Genomic DNA, 18,851 nt, shown 5'->3' with positions numbered 1-18,851 from the left:
CACGAAGGTCAATTCGCTCGCTCTTGCTGCCGCGCTTCCTCACTCTAGCGTTTAGACGGCGAGTTCTCGCCATGATCCAGTGACATATGTTCAAGTTGGACAAAGCCGCTGTGGACAAAATGACGTTGGGAGGTGATGAAGTGTCTCGACGATCTGTAGATGGTGTTACCCTGGCCACTGAGCCACAATCTTGTAACTGTATATATATATATACAGTTACAAGATTGTAACAAGATTGTATATATATATATATATATATATATATATCTTCTCCCCGTAACAACATAGTCAGTATGCCTATGATTACAAATCTATATGGCCGATAAAACTACTATTCTTACTTCGTATAGCTGTCCATTATTCGCCATCGCAATCGATGCTTCGCCTCTCGACTGAAACTACCACATTTTTTTCACCTCGGATTCAAAGAGCGAAAAAGCACGCAGTCGAATTTCATAGGAATCGCTCGACGGATAATAAGGAAAACAATGTCTACAGCGCATTATTGTTGTGCCCACCATCTGCTGCATACAAAGGTGTGATGTGAAAGCTTTCGTGTCCCTACGTATAGTATTTTCTTGCAGGCTGTCTTTGCGGCAAAGACATGGAAGGACAGAAGCTGGTTACCGTCATTCTACTCAGCGCTCATTTAGCCACGTTGGGATGTAGCTTGAAACTGCCATCAATGAGCTACAATATCAGAAAGGTAGTACATTTTTCTCACCACAAGTCTGAATTAAATTCAGTAAAAAAACTAACAACTGCAACTTAAGTTCTTAAATTATAATGCTCTTACATATGATCAATAATGTCTACGTGGAGCTCGCTTCTGGTATAATTCTTTTATGTGGGAAGCCGTAGCTCTAAATAACGGAACGAAATGATATCTTTATCGGTGTATATGAGACGTGCTTGTAAGCACGACGCAATATTATGATTTCAGGACACCGCCACTATTGAGGCAATGGGTGGGATATTGTTTCATAAATGCTAAAGTGGCATTCTAGGCAAATTATTACTCCATGTTTGACCATATATTAGCCCCAAGGACGGCCTACAGGTACGCTGCAAGTGCCGCTCGCGTGATGTCAGAGAAAATACTCGCACCTGTCGTCTGTCACAGTGCGGGTATAGTCCAGGCGCCTTCTGCAGTGTTTCCGTGTACCTGTTCCCTTTCTCTATGCTAGTACACTTTTGATGGTCTCTCAAATATAATTTTGTGGCATCTTCGTTCGTCAAAGTTTATTCTAACAGGTTATTTTCTAGAAAACAATATATTTTGGAAGACAACGTAACAATGTTGTCGCCGTGCTGGGTTTTCATGCATGGTTCTGCACTGTGCCATGGTGGCTGATGTACTAGATCATAATAATAATAATATTAGTGTTAATATTATCAACAACAATGGATTAGGTATATTGTAATAATATTATTGTAACTGGCCCATTTTTTGTATTGGGTAGAGCAATAAATAATAAATATTTACAAATTATTATATAATTATTACACTACCTAGGGTGTAGTATTATACTAGGGTGTCTCAACTATCATGCACCAAGATTTTCAAATATGCAAATGCTACGTAGCTGGACAGAACCAAGGTAACGTCATTTGCGTCGCTTAGAGATACTCAGACGATATTTTTAGATTCCGCCTTATTAGATAATTAGTCTTAATTGTTACACTTCTCAACTATTATAATTCATGTTGCTCTGGCATTTTTAATTGACACTTTTCTTCTCAATTTAATAGTTGAGAAGTTGATTACTTATTAAGACTAATTAGGTAATTAGACAGAATGCAAAAAATATGGTCGCTCCCTTTTTCATAGGAACCGGTAGAACACGAAAGTGAATCGTGTCTTCACATAAGCTGTTGCATGTTTACTTCGTGAACTCACGGTCCGCCGCAGTGAAAGGCGCACGATTTGCGGGCCGGCAACCGTGACGCAGGTTTGCTTGGCGCGCGGCGTCCAGCTGCCGAGTCGCTTAGGCGACGGTACGAGCATTTTGGTCCAACTCGGTAGTGTCATGAGCAGTCAATTTGGTTGCGACGCTCTCAGCTTCAGGAATGCGAGTGGCAGAGTTCGCAGCGTGCGCCGCGAACGCGCGAAGGCGTTCTGCTTCACGCTGGCGTGTCTCGCCGGACCAATGCGAAATTCATCCGTCGACGCCGTTGCCTTTTGCGCCACTTTGCGCACCAGACTTCTCAGTTGATGCCATCGCAAGCGAAGCAGTAGTCGCCGTGCGAGTACTGCCGCTGCGTGTTGAAGCGGCACTCCGAAGGCCGCGAGGCGCCACAGGCATATCCGAGGCGAAAGACAAACCATATGCGGAAAGTGCCAACACCAGGCTATACCGTGTTGGAGCCTCCGCTACGCTGTGACAACCGAAGCGCTCCCCGTCGGCGCTTGTTAGAGTCACGATGCAGTAATTTGCTTCACCGCTCCTAGATGGCGGCGTCATCCCTGGCAACAAAACATATTTTGCTCGTTGGCGCCTAACGTCACGTACGTTACATCCGTAACGGAAGTTCATCGCGGACCCGGGCATAAAATACTTTCGTGTTAAAATAATCTGAGTACCTCCAAGCGACGGCAAACAACATTACCTTGGTTCTGTAGCTGTCGCGTGGCATTTGCATATTTTTAAATTGTTGTGCATAATAGTTGGGACACCCGGTACATAATCTGTCATCATTTTCCGGCGCATGCACCTGTCATCACCAATCTTTCCTTAATTAATCATCCCGATGGCGCATTGTCAGGAAGTCTTCCAATCTTCTTATTTCACACAAACCTAAGCGTCGTCATTAATGTACAGCTCTCAGTGTCGTGATCTTAACCTCCGGCTGCAAAAAAGCTGACGTTGCACATAAAATTTATTTGGGCCTATTGAAGGGCGGAGAGAGGTATTACTTGAGCAGGGCAATGCAGATGCCGTTTTAGAAAGCGTAACACGCGTCTTCTGCAGAAAATTAAGAAGGCGATTCAACCAGAATAGAACAGACTTACGGAGCACGGCGTTCAATACAATCTCGTCACCCCTCGCGTAAAGGAAATAAACGAACGTTCGGCTGTATAAATATTTTGACTGCACTATCCTTGGGATTGGCCCGCGCACTTTGACTACACATACCTACTAAACGGGCAGCATTTTCTAACTGCACTATATTCGGGTTCAGGCGAAATTTTTAGGCTGCACAACCTTCGGGATCGGTCTACATTTGTAGACTGACATGTCCACAGGAACAGTGTTCCAATATTATTGACCTGGTCGCTAGATTCAGCGATCTTTTGTTCTGTTTATCGACAAAATGCTCTCTTGAGCAACCCGTGACTTTTTTTGACAACGGGCATACGTTAGCGGGCATAGGTTAGCGAATTCACTGTTAGGAAAGTTTCCACAAGAAAATAACTTTCTAAAAAAGACGCTTTCTAGATTTGTATTGCTATGTCACTCTTCTTTCGCAATTGAGTAAGAACAGATGGTGATATGTAGCGGTGCCGCCGCAAATGATGCAGCCACGTGTCCTCCGAAATCCGTGGCGCACGGGTGAACGCGAACGCTGCTAAACGCGTCATGTGGAAACCCGGCTTCTCCCTCTCAATTTTGGAGAAGCTGCGCAATAAAGTGACGCTGCCGAAAAGCCCGCGCGCGGGCTTCTCAGGCAGCACTCTTCTGACGTAGATCCGATTCCGTCCAGCTAGGGATAAGTTCAAAGAATATTTTCGTAATTTTAGAGCGCCACATTCCCGCTGACACATACATAGTTACTCAGGTTTGAGTCAAAGACGTTCATTTAGGAGCGGCCCACAACTGCTGGCACATATCCAGTGACCCGAGTTGGCATCAAAAACGTTCATTGAAGAACAGCTCACACCGAGTGGCACATACACTGTATCTCAAGTAGATGGGGGCCGCATTTCGATGGGTGCGAAATGCAAAAACGCCCGTGTTCCTTACATTGGGGGCAACAGTAAAGATCCCCTTGTGGTCAAAATTGATTCGCATTCCCCCACTACGGCTTGTCTCATAGTCAAATCGTTATTTTGGCATGTGATCGCCTGGGACTTTCTCAGGCCCTCCGCGTGCGTACGCGAGCTCACCGTGTCCTTCCTGTCCCCGCCCTCCTCCCTCTATCTCATCTTTGTATTCCCTCTTTCCCGTCCCCCAGAGTAGGGTAGCCAACCAGACGCATTTCTCGTTAACATCCCTGCCTTCTCTCTGTATCTCCTCCTCGTCCTCCTTGCACGTAAAACCGGATTTAATTCTTCCCGCTGCATGTCAGACGACCTATCACTAGTATAGGAATAGTTCTGGCAACTTGGCACTATCGTTATTACAGGCAGATCTAATACGTCAGACGGTTATCTGGTTTTGAAAAGCTTCAACCGCATCTTAGAGATCCACAGCCATCGCTACGAGGTGTGCCTCGCATTGAAAACACTTGATGTTGCACTGGAGGATATCCAGTCGGTCGCAATAAAATATGACAGTGTCCCTAGCGCCGTTATCGAAAAAAAAAACGAGGATCATCTACGTAAGTATAACGCGGTGGTTAAGCAGTGCCTAAATCATTTTCATTCATAATCCTGGATTGTTCTTGCCGCCGTTGCACACAACCAACGTTAATACGTACTACATGCCGCCTCGCTAGATTATGCGAAGGTCCTCGACAGCGACAAAGCAACGAGTGGCTGTTGACGCCTCATCACTTGCTTCTGGAGCGGCTTCGTTGAACGATCATCGTGAAAAAAGACCCAAACCTTAACAATGACTTTTGAAAATCTTATCTTTCATGCACGTTTACGATTTGGCTAGCTGCGAATGTCCAGAAAGCCTTTTTGCAAATCTCAGTAAAACCGTCCGGACAGAGATTCTTTGCACTTTCTTTGATACGAGAACACACTCGCAAGTCTACAAAGTCAATGAGTGCCAGTGAAAACCGCTTGCCTTGCTGATCAAGGCCTTCCGCCGGCACCTATGACGAAGTCTGCTCTATTTTACTCGAGGGCTTTTGCCCGTTCTCCATTTTCACACTTTTATTGCCTTGATCCTACACATGCTTTCGTCATTTCACTTATGACAGCTTTTACGGCGCATGATTCAATAATTTACGTAGAGCGTGAAACGTTGAAATATTTAAGGGGTGTGGTATACGAGCAAATGTTGAATATTTCCATTGTGGTCATTTCTTAGTCACTTCTTCGTTGGCTGCACATGTTCGTCATCTCATCGGTTTCTTCGTCTTCATCGCTTGTGGGGACTCATCTGGAACTACACCAACGTTATGGACCACCACGCCTTATGTTGGCTTTCCACGCTCACACACACACAAGTCACTACCTAGAGAGCAGGAGCGATTCCTCCGAGCTCTACAGGTTAATACATTCCCCAAACCAACCATAAACCACCTCATAGCCCCTACACAATTGTCTCCGCAATGCTGCTTTTGCGCAGAGCCCGGGTCCCTCAGGCACATAGTAGGGGGTTGCAGAGAGGCACCACTCAATCCTCCGAACCCTTACCACACAAACGAACTTTGGGAGAGAGCCTTAGCCAGCTCCGACCTCACAGATCAGCAACGGCTGATTGCGAGGGCCCAGGACGCGGCCCGAGCTCAAGGCATTCCGGAATGAGGACGCCTCTCCAAAGCTGCATTTACATAATAAAGATGTTTATTCTCTCTCTCTTTCCACGCTCAAGGAATTGTCTGGACGCCTTGGTCGCTGGATTATCGGTCTTCAAGAATACGACTTCACTATCTACAAGTGTGGTAAAAAGCATCAGGGTGCAGATGCGCTTTCTCGCTGTCCGCTTCCCAAGACGCCATGCCATGGTTCCGCTCCTACCTTCAGCGACAAGCTTTCGGACCGTCCTTCCCCGCATGTGTTGTCCTTAACCGCTACTGACCATATTTCTGCTGATTACCATGGATCGCTCATATCTCACCAACTCGCTGATTCCTGCTGTCGACGTACCATAGATCGCATTCATGGAACTTCGCGCCCAGCCAATGCCCGCCTTCATCGACAGCTGACGCAATTCAAGCTCGACCACTGCGCCCTGTAGCGCCACATCTATCACCCTGACGGTCAACGCTGGGTGCCTGTTCTGCCTCGCTCTCTGTCCGCTCATGTTCTTAAGGCCTATCACGACGACATGACTGCTGGTCACCTTGGTTTCCAGAAAACGTACGACCACATCACAGGTCGCTTCTACTGGCCTGGCTTATCCACTAGTGTAGCGCGGTACGTCGCTTCCTGTGCCATTTGCCAGCTTCGAAAGCTACCAACGTCAGGTCAAGGCGGAGAGCTCCAACCAGTCCCGTGTCCGCCGGCCCCATTCGAAGTCGTTGGCATTGACTTGTATTGTCCCCTTCCCACGACTTTCACCGGCAATCGATGCCGTCGACCACTTGGCACGTTACGCCGAAACAGCTTGCGTGACTTCGGCGTCGGCTTCTGAAGTGGCTGCATTTATACTAGAGCACTGCACGGGCTCGGGCTTACCGGAAAGCCTGGGCCCGGTCCGGCCCGTGGGCCGGGCCGGGCCGGGTAGAGTAGTTTTTTCACGGGCTCGGGCACGGCGTGTGCTTTTTGACGCGGGACCGGGCCGGGCTCGGGCTTTCTGGTGGTGCGCATGTAACTTGCAGCAAGTTATTCTCGGGCGTCTCAACTCTGAAGAACATCCCTTTTCGGTCTCGAGCCGGCTCGGACAGGACTCGGGCCTAAGGTAAAGGGGTGGCAGGCCGGACCGGGTGGGTAACGTAGATCTTTTCTGGGCCCGGGCCGGACCCGGGTCTCGCCATAAAAGTTTTAATAGGGCTCGGGCGGGCAGCCCAACGTAAAAACGGGCCTGGGCCGGGCCCGGGCTGAAAAAATTCAGTGCTCTAATTTATACTTCAAGCATTAATCCTGCGCCACGGTGCTCCTCGTGTCATTCTGAGCGACTGTGGAAAGGCATTCCTTTCACAAATCGTAGACGAATTGCTCCGGGCCTCCGGCACCACCCACAAGACAACCTCCAGTTACCACCCTCAAACCAACGGCCTGACTGAGCGCTTTCATCGCACGCTCTCCGACTTGATAGCCATGTACATTCAACCAGACCACACAAACTGAGACGCAATTTTGCCATTCGTGACTTTTGCGTACAATACCGCCGTACAATTAACGCACAACTGGTTACTCGCCATTCTACCTCGTCTATGGCCGTTCGCCCTCTTCTTTTCTTGACGTCTCTTTTTTCTCCGCCCCTGTCACTCCAGCTGCATCCTCTTGTGAACAATATATATCACGCCTCCTCCACTGTCGCCAGCTCGCCCGCATCAACACTGAAGCAAGGCAACGGGACCGCATGAACCTCTATGACGCATCCCATCGCGCAGTGTTCTTCCGCTCGGGCGATGAAGTGCTACTCCGGACACCAGATCGCACTCCTGTCTTGTGCGACAAGTTTCAGTTTTGCTTTCGCAGGCCCATACAGAGTCTTGGAGCAGACTTCTGCCGTTACTTATCGCGTCCAGCCTATTGTGGTTCCAACTGACCGCCGCGGTCGCGCTGCCGAGATTTCCCACGTCTCTCGCATGAAGCTTTTCACCAGGCGTTTGCCGTCCCTTTAAGTTGCGGCCAGGCACTCGCACGCGGGAGAAATTAGTGTAGGCATTTCTTAGTCACTTGTTCGTTGGCTGCACAAGTTCATCATCTCATCGGTTTCTTCGTCTTCATCGCTTTTGGGGACACATCTGGAGATTGATCTGTGCCTTGAGTGTGATCGGTCCGCCGCGGCTTCGGGGTGTAATAAAGGTCGTGCTAACGCTACGTGACACCATAGCCTGGGCACACAGTCTAGAATACAGCAATGTTGTCTGTGCTAGTGTAGAGAACATACATAATGCTATGCTGTTTTGCTGATTATCAGTGAAAATTGAGTGAAACACTGCCTTCGCCACATAAATTGCATTGTACAAACTTCGGCACTCGAATTTACTCTCGCATCAGAGGAGCACTGAACCACGCCCCTATTATGTGGTAAATTTTCAATACTTGAACACGTGCTTGATCTCTCTGACAAAACGTCCCATTAACCTGTTTTGAGTGCATCGGTGATCAATAAAAGCACGCTACAGTGCCAGAGTTGTTACTCCTAACCTGACGTGTGATGACTGCTCTTAAAGAACGTTTCACATCCGCATAATTGGCCGTGAGAGGCGTTGACTAACACTCTCCAGGCTAATTTTGTGCAAATATGCAAAGACGAAGGAAAGTAGGCGTCGGAGTAGCAGCCGTAGTAGGCTAACTGCTAAAGAGGCGCATGCATATGGAAAAAGATGTGGGTTTTGTCACAACTAAGTTATTTTTAAGTCCACTTTAATTTTCCCTTAACTTATTCTACAATTCAATAAGCATGACGATTTTCTCCTACGACTTCTGTCTCCTCATTGTCCGTTACTTCGTACGGTTACTTCGTGCGAAGTTCAAAGACCAGGACACATAAAAAGTGCTACCTTAAACAGACAGAAGTGCTTTGATTACATGCTGTTATGGTGAATATCTTCGCAACCGCTACTCTTGCGGGAAATGAGAACTCTAAGGCTCCTCATATTCTTCCAGCTGACGTGCCACTAATCCGCATTTTAGTAAGGTCCATCCTTATACCAGACATAGAGCCATGCCTTAGCTCTGCAGTATGGGCCCTGTGTAAGTTGCACAGCTCAACATAGCAAAATTGCCAGTTGTAAAGCAAGTACTAGATAATTATAATGCTGCTAAGTACAACTTCAATTTGCTTTCAGTTTTTAGGTACCTCTATTCCCATATGGACATACAAGACCAGGCAAGGCGGAAATGTTTTGTGTACAGTGGACGTAATGAAGTCTATGAGTCAAACTTCCATAACGTTTGACCATCTTTACTACGAAAAGGGCGTAAAGTACGTTATCATACAATTTTTGTGGGCTAAGCACTAAAAGCTGCATTTATTTATTTATTATTCATTTATTACTTTACAGATGGAACGTCACATTGATGGGCACATTTGATCAACAAAAAATGAGTCGGATGATTGTTCATCCCAAGGGTATAACGAAAAGTTCAATACGTTGCTTTTAATTGCCGGTACAAGGTTGCCTATGCAGTGTTTCGGACTCATCTACCACAGGCAATGTTCTCAAAACAATTATTTTCTATTGTCACACACTCCTTCGTATTGCTGAAGAGGCGGCGCGTTCCGTTGTAGTTGCATCTTTCCGTACCGACATCGATGGTTTCTTGTTACCATATTCTGCGCAGAGACAGCAAGTCGAGCGGCGGTAGATAGCGCGCCAAACGTCAGGTTTTATTGGGAAGTTGCACTGGACGAAAGAAGGGTAGGAAGGGCGTTCAGCGGCTCGGGATAGAATTAAGGCGTTAAGGCACCCAGGCACATCTCTTCGTAATCCACGTTTTTGTCGATTTCACGAAATTTACCGTAAAGTGTACAGTAGTGAGCAATTGCAATACTCGGCCGCATGGTGGCCGGGGCTTTATGCGCCACCGGTAAGCACTGCGTCATCGCTGTGGGGCGAAATGGATCCACAACGTGTCACAAGAACCCTCGCCTTCATCACACACCATAATGCCTAAGCTTGATGTCGCCTGCACCCGCCGGTAGCACTAAATGTGCCGGCCGCCATGCAGGAAGCGGATCACATTTCAAACTCTGAGTACTGTATACATAAGAAGGCATGCAGGTCATGATTGGAGAAGGTGGCACAATTTTGAATACAAGGTCGCATTTCAGTTGCCCACGTACAATCGACAGCAAAATTTTACTGACCGCACGGGCGCTTGATAAACGGCCTTACCATGACATATCCGGTAAGTCAGCAGCTGTCTAGAGCACTGGCCAGGCTGTAAATGTGTCCTGGTGCGTGAGTTTTCTTGCACGACGCGACGCTTCTCTAGTATCATTTTTCTTTCTCACGCAACGCGCTCATCGAGAGCTGTAGCGACGCACTTCTGTCCCGACAGTAGTATCTTTGGAACTGATGTTGCTGACACAAGCCGGGTGCTGCTGGCCGAACATCACTGCGTTCCGCTGGGCCGTAAGCTGTCCGTATAAAACAAAAAGGTCGGGTGGCACAAAGAAACTGATACGCCCGCGTAAAATAAGAAAACTCGTTTCCGGCCTCATACTATCCTCGATGGCAGGATTTGCACCGCTAGGTGGCACGGAGAGGCTCTTCGATGCGGGCTTGCATTGTCCGTAAAGTTTTGAAGTTGACTGTACTTGTAAATTTTGTAGCCGTTATTCACTTCGCACTGAAACTTCTCCACCAACGACTCCGGTGGATGGTTCACGCTGCTCCATGCCTAATACACAAGCAGTCGTGTACCTCATTCACGCGCGCACCTCTGCTCTTCGATGCAAATATATTCTCAATGTTCCTATCCGAAAGGCGAGTATTGCAGACAAAGCAGGTGAAGTTTCATTGTCGGCATTTTTTGAACTTGTCTTAGTTCCTGCGTCAGTAGCAGTCAATTTGTTTCGTCAATGTTGACAATATTTCTGCCAGTGGTGGCACTAATACTAGGACACGCCGATTTTAATCAACGTCAGCATCTGTCATTGCCTGTAAAACAGCGCGCGAATACATATTCGATAGGAATGGCCGCGAGCATTTGCTTGAATCGATAGGACACCTAAATATTTATCCGTACGTTAAGTTGTCATAAATAAGTGAAACGTAATCAGCATTCTTTACAGTCCTTCACTTCTCCCGGCAAGCATACGCTCCACAGTTGTCCTATAACGTCTCGGCACACTAATTGCAAGTTGCCGAGGATTTGATCACACGTAAGATGACGAGCGTCGTACGTTACCTTAGTCCTTAGCCGGCTTTGTGCTTGTTTACGCCGTTATCTCTGAAGCCTCTCAATGACAGAAGAAGCCGTCTATGCTGTCTGTCATCTTCACTGACAAAGTTTACACCTTTATGGTTTATCCCACCCGCAAATCCTACTTTTTATCGGTATTACATGCATTTAATTTGTTCAATCTACGCTCGCTACGTTACGTCCCACTGATGCACGCATGGCGTTTGTGACATCGAGGTATCGGCTGCACTACGTTGCAGAAAGGAAAGGAACGCAACACTAACGATGATTATTCACTGGTGAAAGGATAAGCCCGAATGCATGTCAACCTTTCCTGAGATGTGCAGCTGACGTAACGTGCACCGTTCTCCTGGAGATGCTGTTCTAGTTGAAATATTTTCATCATATTCAAGGCTCAACCCATGCTGACATTCCACTCCAACTGAAACGAGGACGCTTCTGTTCTATCTTCCCTCACACTCATTACTCAAAATAATTTGTTTATATTTTGTGATTTGATTCCTAGTAAACGGTTGCCCTAACTGCTAATCAGCATGAGCCGCACGCAATTCATAACATTAAGCACACTCTCAAGTTCAAAGGAACTATTACCGCATTGATATACGTATACCCTAAAATTATTACTTTCCTCTACAGCGTAAAATGTGCATATATTGGTTGTCCTAGCCAAATGATTTACAGTCGCAACGGGCCACAGTAATCAAGGCCAAAAATGTGGAACGACAAATGCACGTTGCGTTTTGTGATGCAAAGCGGCTGGAACAGTGAACAGTATATGCAATACAAAAACCAATAACTATTCAATTTTGTTTTTCAGGTGGTGCGTATAAAATTATAGAAGAAATCGTCTACTACAATACGAAATCCCACTGCGCTGTGATTAGGGTCACGATGCCTATTACTGGTTGGTTTTCATATTTTTGTTGCAATTCGCAAGTACTGTAGAGGCTAATCTGGAAATCTTCCGTGAGCATTTCATAGGAAGGATACTCCGTGACAGAACTTTGTGTCATGATGCAATATTGATTGCGCTTAGACAGCAGCATATGAGGCATGATTATTTCACGTTACAAGCCGTATTAAATAACAGCCACTGTAACGGCTAACCCAGGGGACATATTACGGAAAACCTTACCTAATTTACTTAAGTAAGATTACGTAATAGCCCACACACGCATCGAGCGATGATCTGCAGCCGTTCTTTGAATAGCCCAATCAAACGATCTCTTCGATTAAAGGAGTGCTCTTCCCTTTGCTTTGAAAGCGAATAGCATTGCCCACCTCGACATCATTTTCTAGCCTAATTGGCTGACAGAAGGCGAGGGGCGCAAAGAAGTGGAGACTGGTTCGGTTGGGTTGAGCTAGCGTAGGGAAAGTTGGTAACCGGCGTCTGTCATCGGCCCGCTTCGCCTTGGTTAGCTATTGATGGCTGGTCAAAAATTGTGGTGGTGTGTAACGGGCAGGTAAAAATGCCGCTAATGCGACTTCTCAGCGAAGAAGAGTTGGCAAAGGGATGTGGTAAAGGCGCCGAAAGCGCTCGACAACGTTAGGTTACCACGCAAAATTCTTATTGTAAGCCAAAAAGCCTATTCTCGGCGGCAGCTCAGAGTAGCAATTGCCAGAGCGATCGGCGAGTCGCGGCCTTGTATTTCTTTCTGAAAGAGACAGTCTCCGGCTGTTCCAAAAATAAATTAGGTGGTGTCTGGCATAATAATGCGCCTTTAATGTGTGCACCTCACCTTGATTCAGCGAGATTTAGGGTTGTTTCGACGTCACGTGACATACAGGCAAATCGGGCACCACCCTAAAAGAATTGAACGAGAACGCATGGCTAATAGTGAAAAGGCGTAGAATCGAACACCGGTTCTGTTTAAAATTGTTCTCCAAACTGCTCGAGCGCATGGTGCACGAGAGACACACCTACTGCCTAGACAACAACTCATATATCTCAGACACCATGTTCGGCTTTAAACTGCATTTATCCACCCGAGACGTTCTCCTTCAACTTAAGGAAGGTCTAATAGACTATCTCGACAAACACAACAAGTATTCTATGCTGGCGGTCGATGTCAAAAGAGCCTTTGACAACGTGTCGCATGAAGCGATCTTTCAAAATCTTGAAGAGCTTTTCGCGATATTCAGAATTTTCTGACAAACAGAACAGAATCTGACAATTTCCGCCGAGAGATATTTCAGATATCGAACAAGGGGCCCCCAAGGCTCGGTCTTCTCACCCCTGCTTTTCAATAATGACATGATGCGACTACCTAGAGAGGTCCGCGATATAAATGGCTTAGAACATGCCATTTACTCGGATGACATCACCCTCTGGTCGAGAACATGTACGACTAGGAATCAACAAGCCGCACTGAAAGAAGCAGTCGATCGAATCTAAAGGTATACCAGAGCATACGGCTTGCAGTGAGCGTTGAAAAGCCCCAGTTGCTGGTTCTCAAAGCTAGAACATGAGGCAGACCACAAGCGTATGAACAATACGACCCCAGTATCAGCATAAATGGGGTAGACATACCGAAAGTGCAGTCGCTACGTGTTCTCGCCCTTGTCATTCATAAACACGAATTGGGTGCCGCCACGCTTCCCAAACTGTAGGCCTCACTCATGCAAGCGATGCACCTCATTAAACGGGTCAGCAAAAGGCTGCACAGTCTCAAAGAGCAAGACACTCTCGAAATTGTACAGGCACTTGTAACTAGACGAATAACGTAAGTTACTCCCCATCTCGACCTCAAAAAGCCGAAATTGTGAACCTAATACTCTCATCATAAAATCAACCAAGATCGCCATTGGGGTTTCCGAGAAAGCTTCGACGGCCCGCCTAAATAAACTGGGACTCCATAGTACGTGGTAAGAGCTACAAGAAGCCCACAAAGCAAATTAAATCGAACGCCTGAAACAGACCTACTGCACCGTCTTGGTTACATGCCGCCGGCATAAGAAATTTAAGGCAAATCTGCGAATCCCAAATCACTTTCGGGACGCCATTATGGCGGCAGCCCATTCCCCGCAATATTTACCCCATTAACCACAAAATGCGATGACAAGCGTGAGCCCAAGCTCTACATAAAAACTACTCGAAGAACCCGGACATCCGCTATATGGATGGTGCAAAATAGCCGAAACGATCAGCCTTTCCTTTCAGTAATGCCCAGGGCATGGAACAAGCAGCCACCATGGTAACTGTAAGGGACCACGACACGGCGAAAGAAGTGGCCAATGCGCAGGCCATTTCAAGGTGCACTGACTAAGCCGTAACAATCAGCGACTCGCAAGCGGCGTGTAGCGATTAACTAAAAGGAAAAATCGCGAAGGAAGCCCTGATAATCCTTACAGAAACCTGCAGCCGAAGAGGAGAATATCTGCCAGAGACCTACGTCGGCTGGACCCCGGAAGACGAGTCCTTGGCGGGGAACGAAAAGACAGACGCCGCTGCCCGAGAGCACACAAGCCGCGGTTTCCTGCGAGAGAGAACCAGAAAGGCTGACGAGACAGGAAGACATCCGGAAGAAATACAGTAATATTCTACAGCACAACAGACTCGACCGAAGAATGTAGTTCATATACCTTACCTGACACTCAACAGAGAAGACATTGATTTTAAGAAAACTGCAAACAAACTCCTAGGATATCTCCAACGCAATTCTCATCCCTCTGCAAGTTTTGCACAGTCGCGGACATCCTGGGTCATGTAGTAATGGAGTGCCCGGGATTCGCGGGACTCCCGCAAGAACCGCAGATGGCAGTGAAGAAACAGCCGTACCAGACAAGACAGAAGAGAAAAAGGAAGAACTGTGCGAAGCCATGCTGTCCCGCCTAGAGCTGGATGACCAGCGAAAGTTGTTGGACCTGGCCAAGTAAGCAGCGTGAGCCCACTGGATTCCTGGAATGAAAAAGCAGTCCACCTCAGGGTGAGGAGAGATCTGTCTCTCCCGCTAGTTCAGAAATCAAAGTTTATTTCTCTCTCTTTTTCTCTCTCCTCCTGATCATGCATATTCGGGGGATCCACAATTTATCAGATGGATAATTTTCGCAGGTATTGTGACGTCCCGTGACCGACCGGCGATGTGCGTGTGGCCCTAAAATTTTTGACCAATCGTCCAGGGCTAATGCCAGACATTAAATACAAACACTTTGCAACAGTTTGGCTACAGTGCCCCACACGCCACGTAGTTTTGTTTTTAGAAAGACTAAACGTTCTTTGGACATGTTGCGTAATACACGTCATATATTAGCCCATCTGCAGTACATATATATAGGATATGTTGTCAGGTCTTCGGCAGTGAGAACTTTCGCTCACTTGATGAACCCGTCAGCTTGTCTCGACCTAGCTACATTTATAGAGACACTGCGTCTTATGCTTCATATATATTAATACGAACATAGCACATGTACCTTGTCTTCCAAAGTTGCTAGTCCACCTCTCGCAAGGCAATCGCATTGCTACGGGAACGCCGCCGGCATATATGACCCACCACAGCGATATAGTTGAATTGCTCTGCCTAGACTCTCTAATAAATATAAGCTTAGCGAACGAGCGACTTCAAATTCTGCGCGAACATTTTTTCTCAACGAATGGACTCAAAGTGGGTGAATACGTTGTTGTAAATGGTGGGTCTATAGCGATGCACTGTTCTCGCTGATAGTGTCATGAGAATAGCATGGGAAGGGGTCACTTGCAAAGGACTGTAAATACACTGCCCAACTGTCCACGGCTCATGACTCAACGCTTTGCGTTGTGTTGGGCATCACGGGCAGTTAGGCGGTGTACTTACAGTCCATTATAAGATAGCTGTGAGGTGTGTATTTAAAATTCCATTGCAAGAGAGTACGTGAGAGCTGACGAGGAAGAAGGGAAGCAACATCATGGGCGCCGTAGATGTTGTACATTTAGGTACAGTCGTTAAAGTACATAAACTTAAATACTGATATGTAATACAGTGTGCTGTTTTGTCTGCAAATTTTCTATGATCTGCAAGTGAAGCAGCTCCTTAAAAACAAGGTAAGATCAATACCATCCGAGATTTCATTGGATTATCTGTACCTTGATTGTTCATTCAAGCCTAAAATAGCAAATGAACATAGAGCTGACATCCCCGTACTTTTCTGCATGACTCTGCTTCATTTCTTATTTTTGTAGACAGGCTATACAGGATTATGCTGAGTACCAGATGGCCGCGAGGGAAGAAAACTGTGGTCGGGATATTTGCCGATGATTGTAAAATTGAGTTATACCTTTGGGTGATTTGGCTGCATTTCCAACGCATTCTGCGGGAAAAAAATATGCCACAAAAATGCGGAACAATTCTGGCAAAAACTATCGCTGACTTGCCTTGCTCGTCCCTTTGCGCGTTGCATACCGCGTATTACTTGAAACTTGCCTACTTTAATATGCTTTACTAATACGTTGAATGAACCTCCAGTTTATTTTCATATCACGAACATCGTTCTACGAGAGAAATGTTAGAGAAATGAGGTGTCTGCTGGTCTTGAACAGTAAAACTATTTCAATACTTCAAGTGCAGTTCGCTTAATGTAACGTTTCGCACCACGAGCTAAGCAATTATTTTGCTTTTGTCGGCAAGACATTTACCCAAACAATGTGTATTTTCTGGCTGACAGAAGAGACAGTGCAGCTTACCCAGGAAATCAGGCAGCACATAATGGTGTCCCCAATTCCTGAGAATATGAGTCCGAGATATCATGCAGGGCGCCGGAAGGCCCGAGCGAGAACCTTGCACCAGAGATTTAGAAGACAAGCCGGACGTATACTACACAGACGCGAGTGAAACGGACAGGGACAAGTATACGGTCGTAGCCACAAACCAAAATCGTGTGATAGCTGCATTGGTCAGGACAAAATCTGCCAGCACAGCAGAAGCCACAGCGATTGCACTTGCAATTAGGGAGGCGGAGAATAGGGACGTATCTGCTGCCATACTCACGGACTCACAAACCGCCTGTCGCCTGTATCTCTCCGAGACGGCGCCGCGCTTAGTACTAAAAATTCTAGGGAGTCAAATTACCGGATTCCACAACCTCACTTGGTGCCCCGCACACGATGGCATGGAGGGCAACACAAGGGCGGACCGGCTAGCTCGCGTACTAAGCATCCGAGCTGCAGACCTACCCAGTGACGAGCCTCCCTCTAAACCGCGTGACATCCTCGAACACCAAAGACAGGAGCGGAGGCAATATGGACGCCCTCACCCAAAGTTAAACAGTCAACAGGCGAGGAATTGGCGCCGACTTCAAACACACACATACCCAAATCTACATACACTTAGCCGTATTCACCAAGCACGATACACTGACGAATGCCCGTGGTGCGGGGACACGCCAACGTTACCCTACATCACGTGGATATGCCCAAACAGACCGACACATATAAACTGCACACTATTAAAATCACAAGATTTTAACAGGCAGTGGGAGGCGCAGCTTGCGGACGAGGACCAGGACAGCCAACTGGCTCTTCTGGACCAAGCCCAGCGAGCCGCTCGTGCCAGTGGAGCCCTGGACTAAAGGCCCCAACCACGAGACCTAAAATTTCATTTTATCCATTAAAGTTTCGCTCTCTCTGTCTCTGTCAGCCAGCATCACAGGCACAACTAGATTGTCACGTGTCATGGAGTGGTCCGTTGGAGGGCGCAAATTGGTGCACGTGACACAATTCAGGTAACTGTTTAGTGACACTGTGCTCAAGCGAGTCACCAGTACGGTCATTTAAGGACAATAGTGACATTGCACGAAGTTATGTCCCGATTTTGGCAAACCTGTTTACACCATGTAATAGTATTGATCATGTTTGTAAGCTTTTGCATTACAGAATACTTCAAAAGAACCCCGTGATTTTGTTACTCATGGCTATGTTTTATTTTTCTATTTCTGTAGGCGGGCTACGCATGTACGACCTTAGAGTTTGGAACTCAACCAGGATACACAGCAATGTACGCCCCTGTCTTGCAAAATTCGAAAAACTGGAAACCCGAGGACATTGTATTTACGAGAACTTCTGTAAGGGGCTATTTCATGAGAGTTCAAAATCGCCGCATATGATTCAGCAAAAGCCACAACGTCCACTTCAAAAGTTATAGAAAATTGGAAGGAAAATTTTGGTGTTGTCGTTCAGGAACATAAACTTTGAGTACTGATGTGTAATACCGTGTACTGTTTGGTCTGTAAGCTTTCTGCGATTTGCAAGTGAAGCAGCACCTTAAACACAAGGACAATATCGATACCATCCAATATTTCATCGGATTATCAGCACTTTGTTTAATAAAGCCTAAAATTGCAAATGGACAGAGTGTTCGCGTGGTAAGTAAATAGTATGGAATTTCTGGTGCTGGCTCTTTACATATTCGATCGTGCAATAGGAAAATAACAGCTAGGCATAAGTAATTGGTCCTGCTCTTGCTGGTCTCGTTGAGTTTTTCTCCCACGCCACCGCCAAGAGCAAGAACCGGTTCGCAGTAAAACTATACAATGATATATTTTATAAATAGAAATACCCCAGTTAGGTGAGCTTGATAATAACAATTCTGGGAAAATCTTAAAATAAACACTAAGTCATAGAAAGGAAGAATTATCACGGAGAGGCACGAAGTTACATGAAAAGGAGTAGCAGTTACATAAAAAAAAATTGGAGGATGCTTAACTTTTGCCTTTAGAAGTGGAACGCGATAGCGTTATCGGGACCCGTTCGCATCACATTTTTCTGTAACAGTAGGCTTCACTGCAACAGACAACGTGGGAAAGCCAGCTTAAAAATATCCAAGTTTACACTGATCCCCTTAAAGCGGCTTCACTTTTAAACAGAAATGCATTGCTGGGAAGACATTTTTCTAGGGGCAATATAAGCCGGCCGTCTGACATCAAAATAGTAAGGCCCTAGGACCGTTTTTTATTATTTTGGTAAATGTTTGCTGTCTTCCCCGAGGCGCGCGCATGTCGA

General features: G+C 46.5%; 1 long non-coding RNA gene across 2 annotated transcripts; it reads left to right on the top strand.

The window, feature by feature from the left end:
• The first annotated feature begins 533 nt into the window (after positions 1-533).
• LOC119458296 (uncharacterized) lies at positions 534-18,058 on the top strand. 2 transcript variants are annotated; one of them, XR_005193465.2, is made up of 6 exons: positions 534-706; positions 8,618-8,704; positions 8,800-8,936; positions 9,016-9,083; positions 11,700-11,786; positions 17,792-18,058. It is a non-coding gene; the product is annotated as an uncharacterized LOC119458296 (long non-coding RNA). The 2 variants fall into 2 exon arrangements; XR_005193464.2 differs by lacking the exon at positions 8,618-8,704 and having other exon boundaries at positions 549-706.
• Positions 18,059-18,851: the final 793 nt, after the last annotated feature.

The sequence above is a fragment of the Dermacentor silvarum genome, chromosome 7, assembly GCF_013339745.2.
Source record: "Dermacentor silvarum isolate Dsil-2018 chromosome 7, BIME_Dsil_1.4, whole genome shotgun sequence".
Taxonomy (NCBI): Eukaryota; Metazoa; Arthropoda; class Arachnida; order Ixodida; family Ixodidae; genus Dermacentor; species Dermacentor silvarum.
Note: the sequence above shows the minus strand (reverse complement) of the source record. Positions and strands in the feature narration are given on the sequence as shown.